We start from the raw sequence: 15,458 nt of genomic DNA, 5'->3' as shown, positions 1-15,458 counted from the left end.
AATCCCTGGGTGGGGAAGATCCCCTGGAATAGGAAATGGCATCCTGCTCTAGTATTCTTGCCTGGAAAATTCCATGGACAGGGTGACCTGGCTGGACTTGCCTGAGCACACGTGCATACACACACACACACAGATTTTGCAGAGGAGGAAACAGGCCAAGAAATGGGCCACAGAAATTACTAGATTGTTAGGTAATGTGTACTTGTGTGGGAAAAAAAATGTTCTCTTTTAAAAAACAATATACTGAGCTTTTATCAAGTGTTAGTCTTATGTCTATAAATTTACTACATATAAACTTTGAAATTTTAACAACTATTTGAGGTTGAGAGTTTTAAAAAAGGAAACAGATTCAGAGGCTAAGTAACTTGCCCAAGGCCACAAAGTTAAGAAATGTTCCTATTTACTGTGCCCAGTTCTCCCACTATTACTCCTGCACTCAACAAAGATTTGGTATGTTCATACGCTTAAAAATGCTTCAATTACTCCTGGCAGGTTATGTCATAAAACCTAGAGTTCTTTGGATAGCATGAAGAACACTTCATGAGCTGACATCTGCCTACTTCTTCACTGCCAAGCTGAAGACTGGGCAGTTGCTGCAACAACACTATGTTCTATCCTACCTTTGCCTTTACAGAGAGCACCCCTACAGCCTATAAAGTCCACCCTACTCTGCTGAACACTGGGTCTTCAGGGAAACTTTCCAACTCAGACAGAACAAACATGCCTTCCCTGGGCTTCCCTACACTTTGGAGAAAGCTCCATCAAGGCAGTTGTGTTTCTCTTAAAATTGTCTCCTAACTGGAGGATGGGCTCCCAGAAAACAGAAATAGATGTTTTGTCTTTGTATCTTCACCAGCTAACATAGTGCTTGACAGAAAACACTCGGCAATGGTGTTAAAGGAATATGGATATGGATCCAGCTGTTGGTTCAGTGGGAAACCTTGTCATGACTCCAAATAACTGGAATGCAGTGTAGTGCTCCATGATACTAAGATGATATAAAGAGCTACAGGGAGCCCAGGGATGTGGAGATTTCTAACCAACGAGAGTAGTGTATATATACACACAGCCTGCCTTTACATGGTGAGATCTCATTTAGATGGCTCATTAGAAATCATGAGAATTAGTCTCCTATTGTGATGGGGAAACTGAAACCAACAAGGGAAGAGATCTGCTGAGAGTCACCTGGCAGAGGCAGAACTGTATGTGTCATCCAGGTCTCTGAGGCTCTCCCCACACATAGTATTTCTCTTTCTACCTCACACTGTCTCTGGTCCACACCTCTTGAGATCACAGGTGGCAGCATGCATGAATATCCTGGAGCCTCTCTTACAGAGAATGTTCTAAAGAATCCATTTATTTGAGAAAGGAAGCACCTGCTTTCCCCAGGGCAATGGCAGTACTCCATCAACAGTGAGCAGCTAAACTGGGGTAACCAGGACATGGCAGAAAGCTGCTGCAAAGGGCAGGAAAGGTGGGGGGATATAGGGGGAAATGGGTGAGGGACCAGGACATGGCAGACAGCTGCTGCAGAGGGCAGGCAAGATCGGGGATATAGGGGAGCAGGATCTGGGTAAGTGACGTGTCCTTACCCTTCCATTGCAGACAGAGGTGCTACCTCCTTTATTTTCTTCTAGTACCTAGAACCTCTGAAAAATCACTAATCATTTTGACCTTTTACCAGTTGCCTTTCCATTCCTATCCTTTCATGGAAAGTCTACCATGTAACAGGCCCTTGTGAGCCACTTAGGTGTATTGTTTCTCAGATATATTGTAAGGGAGTATTAGCCCATTTCATTAGTGTGGAAACTGTGAGTTGGTGAGGTCATGTTACTTCCTCTAAATTGCACAGCTGGGATTCAAACTCAAGTCTTGTGTCAATCCAAAACCTATGGTCTTTTTCTATACCCAAAGCTGCCATTCAAAACTAAACTCCTCAAGGGTGAAGATTGTGATGAACTGCTCCTGTCTTCCCAGCACTTAACCCAAGGCAGAGTACCCAGAGATAGCAAGTTCCCAGAGATCGCTTGTGGATGAGTGGATTCAGTGTGGAATGTTTGCCAAATGAAGACCTGGGTGCAGTTTGAACAGTGTTATGAAACAGCAAAGGAGGGAGCAGCTGACTGCCTAGGGTAAGTAAAGAAGCCTCCTTCTGCAGAAGAGGGGGCCAAGTAAGTGGTTAGTAAAACAAGTCCAACATCCTAACTGCAAAGAACACCAACAGGCCATTCACAGAAGAAATCCAAAAGGCTGTGAACTATAATCAGAGGTATTCAGCATCACTAATAATCAGAAAAATGCAAATGACCTCATACACTGTGGATAGAAATACCAATTGGAAAAGCCTTTTAAGGGAGCTAGTTGACAGGATCCATCAAAATTGTGAACTATGTTCTTAAATATATGTAGAAAGATTGTGATAGAAAGAAAGGAAAACAACATAAATACTCATCAAAGGTTTAGTTGTTCGGTCGTGTCCAACTCTTATGACCCCATGGTCTACAGGCTCCACTGTCCATGGGATTCTCCAAGGCAAGAATACTGGAGTGATTTGTCATTTCCTTCTCCAGGGGATCTTCCCAACCCAGGGATTGAACCCGGGTCTCTTGTGTTGCAGGCAGACTCTTTACCAACTGAGCCTTAGGGCATGAAATAAACAAGGATATAGCTATACTATTTTTTTTTTATATTATGCTGCTTTTAAAAGAACGTGATAAATCTGAATATACTTACGTAGAAAGATCTCCAAGACATACAGTTAAGTGAATTAGACAAATTGCAGAGCAGTAGGTATATTATGAGGAGAAGGCAATGGCAACCCACTCCAGTACTCTTGCCTGGGAAATTCCATGGACAGAGGAGCCTGGTAGGTCGGCTGAGCGACTTCACTTTCACTTTTCACTTTCATGCACCGAAGAAGGAAATAGCAACCCACTCCAGTATTCTTGCCTGGAGAATCCCAGGGATGGGAGCCTGGTGGGCTGCTGTCTATGGGGTGACACAGAGTCGGACACGACTGAAGTGACTTAGCAGCAGCAGCAGCAGGTATATTATGAACTCATTTTTGTTATAGTTTATAAAGATTCTGTGTGGCTATATATACATATGTCTTTATATAAATGCCTAGAGAAAATACTAGATGGATGCCAATCTATAACAGTGATTACTGACTTCTGAAGAAGGGAGTGGGAGTGGAAGGGAAGAAAGAGGGGCTTTCACTTAAAGTGAGAGAGAGATGTAATTCACTGGGAAGAACACATCACTTCTGTGGTACTCCTACCAAAGCGCATAAGCTGAATATAATCATGAGGAAGCTGTGAGACAAAAACAAATGGAGAGACATTCTACAAAATACTTGACCCTTCAAACATTTCATAAATGTCAGTGTCATAAAAACAATGACAGAGAACTATCCTGCATTAAAGGAAAATAAAAGAGACATGATACATAATAAATTCAATGTGTGATCTGGGACTTTCTTTTGCCATAAAGGATATTATTGGGACAATTGGCAAAATCCAAATAAAGCTAGATTTGATGACACTGCTGTGTAGCTGTTTCTTCTGATTTTTTTTTTTTCTGGATTTGGGCCCCATACCCCACAGTCCATTATATTTGTATTATAGTTATGTAAGAGAATGTGTGTGCTCAGTCACATCCGATTCGTTGTGACCACATGGACAATAGCCCACCAGGCTCCTCTGTCTGTGGGATTATCCTGGCAAGAATCCAGGTGTGGGTTGCCATTTCCTCCTCTGGGAGATCTTCCTGACCCAGAGATGAAACGCTCATCTCTTATGTTTCCTGCATTGGTAGGCAGCTTCTTTACCAGTGAGCCATCTGGCAATCCCTGTGTAAGAGAATGTCCTTGTCTTTTTAGACTGTATAATCTGAAGTACTTGCAGTAAAAGGACATCATGTCTGAAACTGATTCTCAAGTGATTCAGAAAAAAATTGTGTTGGAAGCAAAGGAAAGGAAGAGAGAAGGGAGAATGGTAACACAAATGTGATAAAAGTTAACATTTGGGGATTCTGGGTAAAAGGTATTTGAGAATTCTTTGTACTCATTTTGCAATTTATATTTAAGTCTAAAATTATGTCAAAATATAAAAGTAAAACTGAAAAGAAAAAGAGTTTACTAGATAGAGAAGGCAGGAGGATCTTCTGGCAAAGGAATAAAATAAGCAAAGAAAACTGGTAAGTGTGACTCTCACACTGAGAAACAATCAGTGACTCCCACTGTCTAGAACGTGGCATGACATGGGGAGATTGGGAGATGAGGGAGGGTAGGAATGATGAGCAACATAATCCCCAAATGGACCCAGTTCCCTGCTCCCTAAGATTAGAAAAGAAGATTAAGCCTTCTTTATGGGGGGCTTCCCTGGTGGTCCAGTGGTTTCCAATGCAGGGGATGCAGGTTTGATCCCTGGTCAGGGAGCTAAGATCCTGCATGCCTCTCAGCCGAAAAACCAAAACATAAAACAGAAGCAATATTGTAACAAATTATACAAAGACTTTAAAAATGGTCCACATTAAAAAAAAAAAAAGTACTTAAAAAAAAAAAAAAGCCTTATTCAAGCCCTGAAAAAAGAAACTTGAGTTCTTATGGCTACCCTGTCATTTCATTGACAATTTCTCTTCATCCAGTGACTGTAGAATAAGAAACTCTAGAACAGTGGCTCAAAGGGACATCTAGGACAACAGGTCCATCGTTTTACAGAAGGGAAATCTAGGACCCAAAATGAAGTCAGAGTTTGCAAGTACCCAGTGAAAATGTTAGCGCTGGCTTCCAGTTCATAGTCCGTCATTCTTTCAGCTGCACCCAATTCTGAAAGGTTAAAGCAGAAATAGAGACTGGTAAGTGAAATGACTGAATGTTACCCTTTAAAGTTGGGATGTTTTTCATTTGCCAAAAATAATAGACAACGTCAGTACAGTTTTAAAATGTAATTATAGAAACTGTGTAACTTAAAGCCCAAATGGGAAGCGATATTAATTCAGGCTCCTAGTCTGAAGCAGCAATCAAGGTGATTCTCAGGAATTCTCAATGACATTGGTACCCATCTGGATTTGTTGAAAAGTTTAACATCCTTTTTTATTATTCATGATTTTTCAGTTCTTCAAATTGCAAGGTGACGGAGAGAGCACACAATTTTCATCCAGGCTATGAAATCATTCCTGAAAATTTAGACATTCATATCAATGGCTTTTAATTTTTCCTGGAGACTGCTTTTCCTTATAAAATCATGAAATTTTAAAAATATATACCATAAATCAAACTATGTAAGTAATAATAGTCTCACTATGTTAATATTCTAGGGATAGGGAGCTAGTATTTCAAGGATCTACTATCATTCATTATTATTCCTAGTTGGATTTGTGCCTCAAGGCTTATATCTAAGTGACTGTATAATGAACATTGACTAGCAAGACTTTTGAGATCCTAAGCTATTTAAGAATCATCAGATTCCATAAAAGAAATCTCAAAGCATGCCATCAATAATATGAGGTTAGGGACTTCCCTGGTGGTCCAGTGGTTAAGACTCTGAGCCCCTACTGCAGGGGGCATGAGTTCAATCCCTGGTGAGAGAAGTTCTGTTATGGAGAATATACATGGAGAGTCTTTTGAGGGTCTTAGAAGAACGAAAGTAACATTAAGGTTTGAGGGATTTTAGTACTTTCATGCATTGGAGAAGGAAATGGCAACCCACTCCAGTGTTCTTGCCTGGAGAATCCCAGGGACGGGGAGCCTGGTGGGCTGCCATCTATGGGGTCGCACAGAGTCGGACACAACTGAAGTGAGTTAGCAGCAGCAGCAGCAGCAGCATCAGTGTGTTTTTAAGAGAGACCTGAGCATGTTTGTAGCTGTGGAAAAATAGAAAAGAAACTGGAAAGGCAGGGAAGACTTGAAAATGATCAATCCGGTGACCTGCCAAGGCAGACAGGAGAGGATTGGGATTGACAGTTTCTCAAACTTGTAATGTGCACACAAATCACTTGGGGATCTTGTTAAAATTCAGATTCTGATTTAGTAGGTCTGGGTGGGGCAGAAGATTTTCCATTTCTAACAAGATCCCCGGTGAAGCTGATGCTGCTGGTCTGTGAACCACACATCAGGTAGCAGACGGTTAGAGTTCTGAATTGTAATTGCGCGTTCATTTGTATTTCCCTCCTGACCCAGAAGTGGAATCCTTCCAGATAATCCCTATTGCCTAACACAGTACCTGTCATAGAAAAGTTTGTTGAAAGCATTGAATGTATGAAGATGTGCATCTGCCATTATCTGTAATTACGGAAAAATGAGGAGGAACCCTAAAAGTCCAATGACACAAGAATAGATAAGTAAATTTTAGCACAAGTATACTTTGGAATATCCTTAAGTAATTTAATTGGTCTTTGTGAAGCCTATATGATAATATGGGGAAATTTTTATGATAAAAAACTTAGAAAATGTGAATTTTTACTTATATGATAGCCACTGTATGAAATTATGCATTTGGGCAAGGTATTTGTTGATGTTATAAAAATTCAGGTGAAAAATAACTTTTACATATGAAAGAAATCCAACGTGGATATTCTAACTGTAGAAAATAAAAATAGATGAGTAATTCCTCCCACTGTTGTTTTGATTGGGTTTGTATATATGTTTAAATATATATGTATATATTAACTTTTCTTTGTACAGTCATTCTTTTATTCTGACTTGAAAGCTTTCTTCCTTTGTCTCTTCTTTCCTTCCTTTTCGTTCCTTTCCTTTTGCTTCCCCTCTCCCTCCCTCTTCTTAAGACATCTCTCCCTTAAGGAATTCCCATTCCCAGTGATATCTCATCAAAGGAGCACATGAATAGCTGACATTATGTAATGCTTTGACATGTGGCATTCCCAAGGCATTACCCCACCCCTGATGCAGAATAAGTTGTCAGAGCATGAAATTGGTATTTTTACATATTCTTAATGTACAGATGTCAGTCTGAAAACCATTCACTAGTATTATGATTACATTCTTTGTCTCATTTTCTTTCTATGCCAAGATCTGTTCTTGTGATTTCTTTTCTTCTGGGAGTTTCAAAGAGGGAAGACAAAACTTTAATAATCCAGCTTATTGATTCTGCCAAAAAGGTAAAAGTAAACTTTTAGGTCTCATTTTTGGCAATAATACTGCTGACACGCTAGCAAAGATGTAGCAAGAAAGACCAGATGCAAGCAGGAAATATTTCCAATCAGTGGCCCACTTGGTTCCTCAGTGTGTTACAAATCAAATCTACTTGCAGTTTACAAGCTTGTTAGTCTTTTAATCACAGAAATGAATGACCTAGGCTTATGGAAAAAATAGCATGTCTAAAAACAGGAAATATACAAGGTAAGAATGGAAGGGATTTAGGGACAGTCCTGATCATCTTCCATTATACTCAGTAATGCCCCTTCAGATCCCTGACTACAGGCATCCAGTGTCTGTTAACACCTTCAGTGATGGACATCTCACTACCTCACAAAGCAACCTGCTGCATACTTGGACAGCTGGTAAATGCTGTCTAGCATTCTTTTCCCCTTCTGATAACAGCACCAAGTTGCTTGGGGGAACAGCTACTTCTTTATGCCAAGTGGTTCTAACAGGATGTGGGTTTGCCCTCACATCCCTCCTGGCCTCCCCTCTGCCCTTCTTTGTATGGCAGAGAGGAGGGGACTAACCCCAGAAGTCCTTAGTCCCAGACTCCCATGTTAGCTGAGTTTTGGTGGGTCTGATCAATGGGAGGCATTGGCAGGAGATTGGAGGGGGAAGAAAGGGAGAAGCCAAGATATTTGTGTCCCCCTCTGTATAGGGAGAGATGGATTCAGAGTCCTGTACTGTAGCTGCATTTCTTCCATGGCTTAGATACAACTCCCACTGCACAGACCCACCGTGGTCCACTGGGTGACCCCTCCAGCACCATCACCTCTCATCCCTTCAGTTTAGAATTAGCAATAGCCTGCTAATATCTGGGTTGCTTCACTATTCTCATGAAGGCTCCTGAAGCCTTTCCATCCATTGTGTATAACCAATAAATTCCCTCTATTTAGAATACTTTCTGTTTCCTAGTTGGATACTATCTGATATGGTTTACATGTGACCAGGCCTGACAATCAGCTCCTATTTCCAGCCAAGTGGTTGGCTTAGTTCTGGGCATTGACCTATCAAAGTCCTTCTCTGAGGCTGTGTATATGCTTTTCAATGAGGTTCACTGAGATTGGGTAGAGTAGGAATTGAAGCTATGTCTGCAATGCCCAGCTGCACAGTGAGAGAACTAAGCTAGTACAAAGCCAGAACCAGCAAGGAGTGGTGAGACATCCAACAACACCCTCAAACTCTACCCTGAACTACCCATTTACATCAACTCAAATAGTCTCTTTTTTTCCTTAGGTTTCCTTGATTTGGGCTTCTGTGTCTTATTTTCCTTGATTTGGGGCTCACAGCCCCCAAGTAAACCTCACAGTGACAGACTTAGTTGGTAGAAAAATATTTGAGGAATATTCTACTTAGTTGGTAGAAAAAATATTTGAGGAAGCTCAAATCTACTTCTCCATAGCCTCCCCCATCATCAGCCTGATTCTCAGTTCTGGGGAGTCCAATATTCTTGGCTCCTTCCCATCTATGCAGCTCTTCTGACCTCCAGCATGGATCCAGGCCACCCTATTTTCCCCCGCCCCAGATCCCTCTTCCTTCCCAGTATCTGATGTCTCTCCTGGTTCCCGCTGCTTCTCACAGTCACTCTTCAGACCTGCTGCTGCCTCATCCTTGCTGCTCTTCTCTGAAATGTGCAGTTGGCAGAAGATTCTGACTCCAGGAACTAGTCAGAAGGTCTCCTGACCCTCCCTGTCAAAGGGGCATTTGATGACTCTAAAGGCAGCCTTTGTGTTTCCCTCACCTTCCTCTTCGCAGGACCTCAGACCCCTCCGTTATGTCACAGAGAGGTCCCTGGGGAGAGATGAAACTGCCAGCTGAGCAGGGACCAGGCCACAAATGGCCTTGAATATCATGTTAAGGATTACTCTGATGAACCAGAGAAGCATAGAAAAGTCTTAAACAGCATCTTACTTTTCTTCATTGTAAGCCCACATCCCCAGCTATATCCTTTTCAGAGCATCAAAGGAATAAACATTCTCACTTCTGTCTTCTCCTGTCCTCTGCTTTCTATCTGATGCCTCTCATTGGCTGAACCAAAAAAAAAAGTACAAGGACAAGAAGGTCTGGTTGATGGCATCTACAGAGGTTGGCCTGTAAGGGCACCCAGCAGAGGCGAGGTTAGAGAGTGGGTCTGGAAGAACATCCATCTCTCTTGAAAACATGAAGCACCCTCTGAAAAAGGGTAAGAATCACAAATATAGAAAAGAGAGAGATTCTAGATATGAAATTCTGTCTAGAGCATTTGAACTGGGCCTTGAAGATCTTTGACAGGTGCAGATAAGAAAAGGATCCTCCAGGAAAAGGAAGCAGAAGTTCAGGAACCAAAAGCTCTCAGTATAGCATGGCCAGAGAGGAGGACAATAGACAAGAGAGAGGAGGAGTATATGTTTACTGGAGTGTGGCATCCAGAAGAAAGGTGGGATAGGCACAAAGGTAGATGGGGCTAGACTACAAGAGCCCAGACTCTGGAGCTGGATTCCTTGCTTCAAATCCCAGCTCAGCAATTTGCAATCTGTGACCCTGAGCATGTTATTTAACCTCTCTGCTTCAGTTTCCTTCTCTGTAAAATGAGGATGATGCTAGTATGTACATGATAATAAATGCTTTGCAAGATGGTTGTGAAGACTGAATGAATGAAAATATAGGAAGCACTTATATAGAATACGAGCTTCCCTGGTGGCTCAGCAGTAAAGAATCTGCCTGCAATGCAGGAGACACAGGAGATGCAGGTTCAAACCCTAGGTCAGAAAGATCCAGAAGGGAATAGCAACCCACTCCAGAATTCTTGCCTGGAGAATTCCATGGACAGAAGAGGCTGGCGGGCTATACTCCATGGGGTCTCAAAGAGTTGGACACGACAGAGCAACTAACACTATATAGAATATAGAACAGAGCCTAGCAATACATGGGTGAGTGTTAAATATTAAGTGTTAGCTGCTGCTGCTGCTGCTGCTGCTGCTGCTGACATTATGAGGGCTACCTGCATTTAGTGCCTAGGGTACAGTTCCTAGAATAACCCAAGATCTCAGAATGTTCCTAATGCAACTCGTGCAACAGATTCTGCCTCCTCAGCATCACCTGGCTTGTTCACATACCCTGAAGTAGTATGGAGTAAAGCCATCAAGAAAACTGCATTACCCACTCTTGTTTCAAGACAACCAGGTAGTAATTCATTGGAAAATGTTGAGGACACAGGCCTGGGGATCAGGAGACCCAGGTTCCAACCTGAGCTCCGCCGCTAATTCAGTAGGTGACCTTGGGCACGTCCCTTCCGCTCTCTGGACTTCAGTTTTTGACCCTCTGTAAAATTACGGGGGAGGATTATGATGATGTCTTAGGAGCTCTCTTCCAGCTCCATCATTCTGTGATTCTAAATCCCTTTATAACAAACTCTAGGAGAGGAGATTTGCTCTTGCAAATGGAGTGTAAAGTTAATCCTGCCTGTGCTGAGGCTAACTAATGTGCCTGTGTGGTTTATCCTACTTCATTAAACCCGGCCTCCCCACAGAGCAATGCACAAGGCAGCTCAGGCAGGTAACACTGAAGTGTTACTGAACTGGGGCTCTTCATGGAAAGTGATTTCCCCACTCTTTCTCAGGTTTATCAACACAAAGCCTGTAGCCCCCATTTTCCACACTGTTACTTTGCTACATGTGTGGATTCAGACCTGATCATAAGTATGGCAGACTGGGTCTTGAAACCACATTTGTGTCTGCCCACCTCACCCTGCCGCCACCAGCTGCAGGCAATGCCATCATTTTTCATGTGAAGAAACCAGAGCTCAGACAAGCTATGGGACTTGCTGGTGAAGGCACAAGGGCTGATGTCTGAGGTAGGAAGGGAGGGCAGTGCTGCTGTTTGTAGAGTGAATGCTCACTAAGTAGTGGAAAGAAAAAAGGAAGGTAATTGGGAAGCTCTGAGGTTATGTCCCCAAGTGGAAAAACTTCCCCTAGGATCTTTATACTTTGTAAAAGATTCCCAAGTCACTTTTCCCTAAGAAGAACAGAGTCTTTTTCTTTTTTGAGAAAAGTATTTACTGAATTTGTTACAATATTGCTTACGTTTTATGTTTTAGTTTTTTGGCCACAAGGCATATGGGATCTTAGCTCTTTAACCAGGGATGGAACCCGAACTCCTGCATTGGAAGGTGAAGTCTTAACCACTGGACCAGCAGGGAAGCCCCAGCAGAGTCTTTTTCTAAGACATTCTAGATTGTCTCTTGAGGACAAAATTGAACAGTAACCATGTTGGACTCCCTCAGTTTTCCTTCTTTAATTGTGACAGATACTGAAAAATGTGCTTCCCTGGTGGCTCAGATGGTAAAGAATCTACCCACAATATGGGAGACTGGGTCCAATCCCTGGGTTGGGAAGATCTCCTGGAGAAGGGAATGGCAACCCACTCCAGTATTCTTGCCTGGAGAGTTCCATGGACAGAGGAGCCCGGTGGGCTACAGTCCATAGGGTCGCAGAGTTGACATGACTGACTGACTAACACACTGAAAAATACATAAAGAACATGTGTGTAGTTTAATGAATGAAGCAAATGCTGGTAACCCCTACTCCAGTCAGGAAATAAAGTATGACATTGGGTAAAAGAGGAAACACACAGAGTATACACCCAATATGATCCCATTCATATGAAGTTAGAAAACTGACAAAGAGCTCTGTTTGGGCAAAGGGACCAAGCTGTTAGCTCACTCCTATGCAGTCTGTAGATGTGACAAGCCTTCTCCCTCCACCTCACTGAGCACGGACCCCACTGAGGACCAAGAGGCACTGAATGTTAGGGCTGGAGCCTAACATTCAGTGCCTCAGGTGACTTTCACTCACTCACCTGTTCATTTATTCCTCAGATGCTTTGTGGGTCTCACTATCAATACACAGGGGCATCTGGGCTGAGAATGGCGGAGAGTCTGCTGCTGCTGCTGCTAAGTCACTTCAGTCATGTCCAACTCTGTGTGACCCCATAGACGGCAGCCCACCAGGCTCCTCTGTCCTTGGGATTCTCCAGGCAAGAACACTGGAGTGGGTTGCCATTTCCTTCTCCAATGCATGAAAGTGAAAAGTGAAAGTGAAGTCACTCAGTTGTGTCTGACTCTTCACGACCCCATGGACTGCAGCCTACCAGGCTCCTCCGTCTATGGGAGTTTCCAGGCAAGAGTACTGGAGTGGGTTGCTGCCTGGAGATATAGATCCTTCCACAAAGGAGAAAGAAAAGCTGAAATGAATTGGGTTTCAAATGGGGGGAAAACAATGAGGGACTTGGAAGTGCCAGGCTGTCAGCCCTCTTGGCTCTTATTCAGGAAAGTGCCAGATAGAGCAGAACCTACCATGAGGGAGGGGCCAGAAGAGGTACTCTTGGCCTCAGAAAGAATGAGTAGGTTACTGCAGATGGCCGCAACCAGACTTCATGCCAATCTCTGTTTTTGAAAGTGAACTAGATGGCAGTTTATATGCAGATGGAGATTCCCAATGGGGTCAGAAATTGGGCTCTGGAACATCAGAAAGGAAGGACCTTCTGACATTGCCTGGTTCAGAGACCTTGTTTTGTGAATGAAGAGACAGATTCAGAGTGTAGTGACGTTTGGGCCTTCATCTGTCAAAGAACTAGAATCCAGGTTCCTGGCACCATAAATGGTTCTTTTTCTTGGCTCAGATGAAAGCAACAGTATTTTCCAAGATGGGTTTTTAGAATCATGGGGTTTTATGGCCATGAAATCAGGAAGAAACAACCTAAGACCTGGAAAAGATCTTGGTAATCTGTCTAGTCCAGTGAGGATCAAACCAGACTAGTCATCAAATCACCTGAGAAACTTATTTTTTTAAGTCTTATTTAAATTTGTTACAATATTGCTTCTGTTTAATGTTTTAGTTTTTTTTAACAGTAAAGTATGCGGGAATCTTAGCTCCCTGACCAGGAATAGAACCTGTGTCCCCTGCACTGAAAAGCAAAGTCTTAACCACTGGACCACCAGGGAAGTCCCTGAGGAACTTATTTTTTAAAATACAGACCCTGGGACAGTGACCCTTAGAAACTGGAGTTTTAAAGGACTGGGATTTAGTGAAACAGCTTGGCCACCTGTGTTCTTTTAAAGACCCCCCCCCACCCCAGTTGATTCTGATGGGACATTCACATGCCTAGAAAACTCTGTCCAATTGACAGAGGGAGAAACTGAGGCTCAGATTAGGGGAGGCAGAGTGACTGTCCAAGGTCACATCTCATTTCACCATGAACTCTTCAACTTTCCAGAGATAGCTGGTCCAGGCTGCATATGAGCGTATATATTAATAGCATTTCCCCTCCACTATTGTTTTCCTGGTTGACACCTTTTATTTTTTGCAGCAGCTTAAAAGATTCCTAGCCAAGCTGCAAGGCACTCAGATTTGTGCAGTGTTTACAATGACTTTGTTGTTCATTAAACAAATTTACCCAGACTAACCCAACATGAAAGAAATCATCTTGTTTACAGTGAAATCCTGACACAAATACGTGTAACAAAGACAGACAAACACACATAAACCTGGATGCCAAGTGGGACATGATTTACTGCCGCATCCAATTTTTCTCATTAGAACTTGTTTTATTTGAACATGACTCAGTACCCCGTGTAAATGCGAGGTTGTTAATCTTATTACTATATGGAAAACAAATTAATTAGTATGCATGCTATTGGAGATGAGTTGTAAGGTTGGTGTTGGAAAGATTAGGAAAATACACTCATTACTCCAAATGATATCTGATATACATGTCTGATTCCACTTTAAGACTGGTTCTGATATATGGGCAACCAATATAGCTAATAAAAATGAAGCTTTTGTGCCTAGCATCTAAATGTTGATATTGGCCAGATACAGATATCCAGGGCTTCTTTGCTTTAAAACAAAGGTCAGTGTGATGAGTAACAGCTTGGCGCTATCCCTCAGCTGAGACTCTCCTGCCTCAGTTACCTTCCCAGGTTACAGCTCCTACCCCAAACCACACCTACCTGAGAGGGATCTTTTCTTTCTTCCACATGCCCACCACACTTTGTGTGTTTCTCGTGAGCAATTCCTACCTCTTTTAGGGATCATAATGAAGATACCTCATTTTTTCCAGGAATCTGTGTGCCCTTGAGGGTGGAGACTATATTCCAGTTGGAGATTCAAATATTGATCAGAACACCATGCTACAGAAACAAACAATGGGAAAGTTCTTTATGTACCAGCATGTGACACCAAGCTATATTGTTAAGTGTACACTGATGAACTACCTCTGGACGTATTCTGGGAACACTGATTGCCAGATTGGGATGGGACCTGAGTGGTTGAGGGAACAGATAAGAAGAGGCTCTTCCTCAGATTCCTTTTGTACCTTTGAAATTTGAGCCATGTGTATGTACTACTGAGTCGAAAAATACATAACAAATATTAAATTTATACATAAGATCTAGAAAAAAAATATTTGCTCAAAAACCACCTAAAAAATCCCACCAAAATAAATAAATAAAAGCAAATGTCATTTGGAGTACTAAAGACTTTTAATTAATAAACTTGTTTTTTAACTCGATATTACCAGACTTATTTCACCATGGAGCTTCAAAAGAAACATAAGGTATCCAGTGTTTCCCAAATAGTTTTGACTCTGAAATAGTCACAGTATTACTAGCTCAGAAAACACAATGGACCCACTAATGTGCTGAGGCAACATTTTAAACCAGAAGGTAGAAAATGAGGTGGATACTGACTCTGCTGCCAACTCTGAATAAACCTGAGCAAGTCCTTTCTCCTCTCAGGGACTCAGCTTTGTCATCTCTAAAATAAGACAAATGGATGAGATTATCTCTGATGTTCCTTCAAGTTCTGAAGTTCAGAGTTTCTCTGGCAAGAATATACCAAAGATCTCCCCCAAAGTGAGCCCATGCTTTGAGTAGCAGTTGGAAGCAAGAAGGTCTATGATGCTTGCTTAAAAAGAAATTACAAATATGGGATTTCCCTGGAAGTGCAGTGGTTAAGACTCAGTCTGGTCCAGAAACTGAGATTCCTGCTACCAAGATTCCTGAAAGCCACGCAAAACAGCCAAAGGAGAAAAAAAAGTTGCAAATTTACTTGATGTGGATATATTTTCCCAGCTTCTCCAAAAACCCGAGGGAGTAATAAACACCCCAGGATGTGCCATGCAGTTATAAGAAACCAATCACAAAACTTTGATTCACTACAAATAATGATATCACAAAAATCTCGGCACTTCCACTAACTCACTGGGCAGTTCAGTTCAGTCTCTCAGTTGTGTCCAACTCTTTTTGACCCCATGGACA

This window comes from Bos javanicus, chromosome 8 (genome assembly GCF_032452875.1).
Source record: "Bos javanicus breed banteng chromosome 8, ARS-OSU_banteng_1.0, whole genome shotgun sequence".
In the NCBI taxonomy this organism is placed as follows: Eukaryota; Metazoa; Chordata; class Mammalia; order Artiodactyla; family Bovidae; genus Bos; species Bos javanicus.
This window is presented reverse-complemented; position numbering follows the sequence as displayed.